Consider the following 6,920-nt stretch of genomic DNA (forward strand, 5'->3'; position numbering starts at 1 on the left):
AATATGATTATTCATGTGAACGAAAAAAGATCTTGTACATTTGGGGGGTTTATTTTAGATTTAATGACAGTTCATTCAACTAGCAAAGAAGCTTAGGGTTTTGTTTTTAGTTTTTTTTTTACAATTCTGTGTTAGTCTACTTTGGTAAATTAACAATATCTCTTCGTGGCTGTCCATTTAGCACCTTTTCTAAGGATTGAGTTCATGTGTTTAAAAGAATGAAATAAAGATGCAAAGAGAAAACTGGTTTGCAATAGTGCTGGGAAGCAAGGTGATATGCTTGTTTACGTTGTTAATCCATACCAGGGTTGGATGCGTACAATTCTGACTGGAAAAGTTGCCAGAAGCCAGCAACATCTATCTCATTTTCTTCTGCTCATCCGGCAATGTATTTGTATCAGGGACTACCAAAGTATGTACTTAAGGGAAAGCTCTAACACATGTGTGAGCAGAAGTCTATGCACAATGGTCATGGAAAACAAGAAGCTACTGCGGTCAAGTACGGGACCAACATCTGGGCTAGAGACCCTCGGTATGGTGTGACTCTTCTGTAGGTCTCTCCTGCTCCACACTCTCAGCACTCCACTTTGCAGCATGAAGTTAAGAGTAAAGCAGAGAAGATCTATAAAATTGCCACCTTGTCTTATTGTCAGAATTAGCTTTCATTTCTCCATAGTTCCAACATGGAAGACAGGTCAAAATTCAGAGCTCATCGTCTTCAATAGCATCTATGTGAATCTGAGTGAGGAGCTGCTGTGGCTTGGTTAGCTGAGTTTGAAACTAGCAGTCTACATTAAGTATGTCATTATAAATCCCTGTTGATAGTGTGCCATGCCTGGGAAAGATAGGGGAGGTCTTGTATCCCTCATTCAGTGTTTAGCCAGTACAATTGACTCCCACTGCCAACCCAGTTGATTTAAAGGTTATTTTTAGAACTTGGCTGAAGAACTGAAAAATGTGGAGGTGGCACTACTGGAGTGATCTCACTCTTCCACCAACCTTTCTAATTTAGAACATCAGCAAAACCAGTCCCAAGATGTTCTCAGAAGGACAGAATGGTAAATCAGATCAGGTCATCTGCTGGAGGTGGAGAGCAGGTCCACACACTATATGCCAGCTGCTGGTCTCGCTTTGCAGAGGTGAATCCACTATGAGGACCTTTGGTTATGGTGGTCCGATGCCAATGCAAAAGCTAAGCAGTTATTTATGTTGAAGTGCTTTTGTAATAGATTTTACAGAATTGTGCCCCCCCCCCTCCCCCCCAATATTGTGTTAATCTGAAAAAACTCTCTGAGTTTTAAAAAGGTGTATGCTTCAAGAATGACATTCAGTTTGTTTTGTGGGATTCCCTACAAGATCAGCTGTATATGTCCGAGAGGCTGGAAAGTCAGTCCCAAAATTAGGAAATGATAAAGCTAGGTATAAATATTGAGGTTGAACCAGTGCCTCAGGTGTTGTAGACTAGTATAATCTTACCAAAACCAGCAGAGCTGTAAAGAGCTACATGAGGATCTGATTTAAATTTTGCTGGATACGAAACAAGAAAATAACCACATTTCTATGTGCCTGCATATTGTTAATTGTGCTAAATAGATCTGGGCAGCATTTGTTGTTTTTTCTTTGCAAGACTTCAGGCTTTGAATCATTGCAGTTTTAAATCATAAACTGGGTAGCTAAGTTTTTTGTGTTGTATTTCCTGGCTATAACTAACCCAAAACAAAAGAAACATAATGATTTTCCCCCCAGAGATTCACATTTAGCTAAAATCAGAATCTTTTTCTATAGTCATTATTAGGTGCTGATGAGCACTTCAAACTGTGGTGTTTTCCTGCCAGACCCTAAAAGTGTAATAGTGCTGAATCCATGCAATTTACATGTGATTTAGTAAACTCTATTCTGAAGTGGTACTTGAGGACAGCTTTGATGACTATGAGTTGGCTGCTGGCTAAACTGCACAGTCTTAGAAGAGCAGGAAGATCCTTTTCATTGATTACCATTTATCTTAGCTGGAGAACATACTCATAGATGTCTGACAGATGGGGAGTATATCTGAGTATTTATTTCAAATCTTTATTTACCAAAGTTAAATTTTGGAACAGTTATTGTAAGCCTCTAGCTTTTGGATTTCAAACATTATGAATGTAAACTGATGAGACACGTGTTGTCTTTTCTAGAAAAAAAAAAAATCATTTTGGGGGGGAGTCTCAAGAAAATTACACAGAACAAACCAATGTGCATTGCATATGTAATGTCTTGTAATTATATCTTGTCAAAAGCTCAACTTTTTTCTCCTTTATTCTTTAGAAATATGGTAATTGTCCCTTTTCCCTTGTAGTTAATTATAAATTTCAGGAAGAATTAAGTCTGTTAAATCTCTTCTTCCCCCTCTTCTCCCTCCCTTGGTCTCTATGGCAGCAGCAGGAATGGAAGGGAATTTCTTTGATCTCCATTTCTGAGTGACATTTCGTTTCTTCTGAGCGTTGACCTTGTTTAGTGCAACTGAAATTTTCAGTAGATTTCATTAGATTATAATTTGCTGATTTTAGGAAGATGTCTTTATTGAGATTGGTTTTAACGCTGAAAGGAGAAGGGTGATTTGTTTCATAAATCTTTGAGCGGCTCTATAAACTGAGAGAAGAAAATGTTCAATTAGCTGCTCAGGCAGATATGGTTAGGGCTTAATCCTACTGCACAGCAGTGGAGAGCTGCAGATGTAAGGAAAGGTGGAAGACTGAGCAAGAAAAAGAAAACAAAAGAGCCTCATCCTGACTCAGTTAATGATAGCACTGTCTAATGATAGCAAGCTATACACCCCTAGCAGGTCCCTTCTCTAGTAGTCGGAGGGCCTGGTGAAGGTGGGAAGATCATTTCCTACCGCTGTAGTGAGCTGCATTTTTATGCGTTTCACACAGCTGGAGCTGACCGAATGGATTCTTTGTGATGTCTAATAGGCCACTAAAAGCAGAAAAGATGTGTCTCCTGGCATGCATCCTCAACATAAACATGCATTTCTTTTGTGTTTTAATCCGTTTGCTACTACAATGCAAATTCTTTCTCCCTTCAACTGATGAAAGACTTCTGAAAAATGAGAAGATGTGTCCAGTCAAGGAGAAGGGAATAGTTATTTATGAGTGAATCATTAGGTCAGGGGTATGGCCTAGTATATGACTATATTTTACCCAGTCTGAGGCCTCTAGTTGAGATCTACAATTTTCATTTCTTCAGAAATCAATCACCCGCATCAGAGAACATAATTTGCAAGGGTATGTAGGAGTAGCTAAGTGTGTTCCACTGGGTTTGACTTCAGCTGACTCTTTTGCTACTGGAGACCTCACTCAAGGACCTGTATATAATTTGCAAGTCATATGCTTGACCATTCTAGTGGATACAAATGGAATGTGACCTGTGACTGCTTTTGACTCTGATCACCAGTGTCTTCTCTGAGAAGGAATATTAAGTCAGATCTTACAGAGTGCTGCAGTTCGGTGAGCACTGAACCTTTAGCAAATAAAATATTCCTAGATATCCTCTCTGGATTTTTTTACATCTTCCTGCAGAGCTAAGATCTGCTTCCAAATATATCTCCAGCCACAGACACATTAGGCAATATTTGTCCATCCAAACTTGGTATTGATGATCTATATGTAATCTCTCCCTGCCTATGAGAAAGTGGCAATAAGCTATACGTACTTGCTCTTAAAGTCCTCCAAATGCCCTTAGCAGTCACAGTGGTTGATCACACAACACAAAAGAGGAATTCTTCTTTGAAATCTTGCCACAAAGCTCTCACCTTCCAATTCAATACTCAGTGTGCAATATTTCCCACTGCAGTATTGCAGTGGGCACCGATGCTGTCACTCTGCATTGTAGTAATCTATCTGCAAGGCACAGTTTACTGATGTTTCTAACCAGTGCTAATAGCTCTCAGTTATTGCAACACCTGACTGAGAAAAGCATATAGGAAAAGAGCTTGGTTAAAAATTGTATGCTGGGAGGTAGATGTGCACAGACTCTGAAGGTCTTGCAGCCTTGTTTTGTCTTCAGAAGGTGGTGCTCTTCTGTCTCCTGGTTATCTATGAGCTCTGCATTTCTGGATGCTTGATAAACCTATTCATTTGGGAATTACATGTAACAGTGCCTCCAGAGAAGGAATTGCACTCTCTCTGACTAAGAGGTTAGCATCTCTATCTGACTTTGGTCATCACTTCATTGCTTCCTGACTCTATTATTGCTGTGCAATTTATCGAGGATTTAAAGCATCAACCCAGAAAAAAAAACCAAAAAAACCCCAAAACCTGTGACTGATGCTGAATTCAGCAGTGAGAATGGAATTATTCTTTTGTGTTCCAAAGTCTCTTTATATAAAAATTACACAAGCTGAAGATCTTATTGCATATTTTGAAGGCTCTGATTGCATGAAGCTGTGATAAAGCCTACGCCTAGATAGCTGTGTCTATCACCACATTGGAGCTGGCTCAGGGGTGAAGCTTAGTGCAGGAGGCCGTGTATCCTCAAAGAAAGGGAGTAAATGAAGACTGTGGAAATCACTCATTCATAAGCTATGGAGAAACAGCCTCTCTGTTTCCATTTCAGATCGAGAACTCTTTTATTGGAATGTATTCTCCCAAACAGCAAGGCAAGAGATACTCTTTTTCCATACAAATATTATTAAACATGAAAAGCAGAGTACAGATAATTCTGTCCTCCCTTGAAGGCTGCCTGAAGAAGAATTATTTCAAATTATGGTTTTTCATCACTTTTCAGATTTTAAACTTTCTAGTGTAGTGGTGGACCAGGGTCTATCATCATTATTTTCACAAAGCTCTTAAACTGGAGAATATGTTAGTAGTACTAATCAAAAGGAACTAATTCCTTCTACAGCCCTCAAATAATTCTCAATATATTCCTATGCTTACTTGTATTGCCTATTCTTGCAGAATACTTTTTGTAGTGTTGACCTTTTGGGTAAGTTTTAGGTGGTGTCTCTAGGTGTGACATGTTGGAGCTTTTGGCTGATTAAAAAAAAAAATAAAAATGGAGCACTTGCATGAAGAAAAGCATTACCAGCAGCTGATATATAATAGAACCTTATTTCTTAGAACTGTTTCAGCTAGGTGAAGGTGTAAGATATGAAAGGTATGAAAAGCATTGAGTTTTACACAACAATACAAAAAGTAGTGATCATTCAAATAAGATATAATCTGTAATTAAAAAAAATCCAACTCCAAATCCCCAAAAAGATGTAGGATAAAAGTGTTCAGTCCTAGCCTTTGAAAGACATGCATTTCTCAGACAATACCAGTGCAATGTCATGTTTTCATCACCATAATTCAAATACCCAGCTGTGAAAGGCCAAACTCTGCAGGTTGTCTTCCAGCCCAGATGCACGATCAGCCCAGCAGTTGTGCGGAAAAATTGGGATCTCTGAAGAACTGCTGCCTACAAGCAATTCCCAGTTACCTCTGTCTTTCTGGCCTTTGAATATGCAGCATGTGTTATGTGATTCTGGGCCTTGGGACAATTTTGGGATAAAACTTAAAGTCAAGAACAGTTGCAGGTTATTAGCTCCTCCTTCTATGAGATCTGGAGCTTTTATTTTGCAGATGTATCCTCTTTAAGAATGTGAGGAGTCTCCTGACAAACATGTTACACCATTACCTGAGTTTGTAAGATCAGGCTTTTCAATCAGAAAACTGTTTCCTGTCCAAAGCAAATTATTAATTTTCTTGCTTTGGATTAAAGGCTGAAGACGTACAAGTGTTAAAAAAAAAAGAAAAAATAATTACCAATATTTCATGCAGTCTTTTGATCAAAATTCAGTTATAGTTTTATTATTTTGATAGGATTACATAGTTTGCTGTTGCATTCATCCCTTCCTTAGAGGAGATAACACACACCCACAGGATATTGCTGTCATGATAGCAGTGACTTTTTCAAATCCTTCTAAGCAAGACTTTCTAAACTTTCATCTAAAGGTACAATGCTTCTTGCTTTCTTGCTTGCTAGCTGTTTTTCTGAATATTCCTTAGAGTTGTCTAAGTGAAAATATAAAAAATAACCAGTTTTTAAGGTTTGGGGAATGTAAAGCTGAAACTGATAAGCAGAGGGTTTTTTTGGTTTTTTGTTTTGTTTTGGTTTGGTTTTTTTAAACTTGTAAAAGTATTTAGTATTGCAATGCTTTACAAATGTTTACTTTTTGGAGATAAAGAACAAAACATGTTAGTTAATGTTCTTAACTCAGACTCAAAATTGAAAATCGTGTGAAGCCTTATTAGTGTTTGCTGAAGTTGGTCTCCTTTGCTCTCAGCATGGGGAAAAGAAAGGTATAATGTGGCTTACATGTATGGTAGCTTGTGATGTATCTGGTTTAAATGAAAATAAATGGAAGGAAGCTTTTTTTTTCCACATTATTTCCAGCAGGAACACACATGATTACAAGAGTCCTCCAACTCAAGGAGCTAAATAATAGTTTAACTCTTCTGTGAAATGCTGAGAGTAATGGTGGCAGGTACCAGAATTTATTCTGAACTTTTCTTCAGGGACTCTGACCCAATCTGCTGTGCAATTTGTTCTGATGGGCTCCAAACCTTTGCTAAAATGTAATTGAATCACTGCAAGGGAAATTGCAGGAAGATCAGCCTGAAGGCCTGATGGTTGCATCTTGCACTGCCATGTGGAACATTAGACTTTAAATTAACCCCTCACTCGTTTGGTTCTGAAAAGTTTCAGGGAACTGCAGGAGTCTTGGGTACTTGCTCCATGTCCTCTGGGGGCCAATCTGGGGAGCAAGCGGAGCGTTCTGCTCATCAAAGAAACACACCCTAAACATTTGGGACAGACCTACTCCTCCTGGAAAATAGCCCTGGGGTGGTTCAGGCTGCATCTATCACTGGTTTGAAGTGGACATAATGGAAAACTTT

General features: G+C 38.7%; 1 protein-coding gene across 14 annotated transcripts in view; it reads left to right on the forward strand.

The window, feature by feature from the left end:
- DLG2 (discs large MAGUK scaffold protein 2) overlaps positions 1-6,920 on the forward strand; it is a 1,035,190-nt gene that overhangs the window by 164,313 nt on the left and 863,957 nt on the right. The window lies entirely within an intron of this gene.

This window comes from Athene cunicularia (genome assembly GCF_003259725.1).
Source record: "Athene cunicularia isolate RWA chromosome 1 unlocalized genomic scaffold, athCun1 chr1_part1, whole genome shotgun sequence".
Taxonomy (NCBI): Eukaryota; Metazoa; Chordata; class Aves; order Strigiformes; family Strigidae; genus Athene; species Athene cunicularia.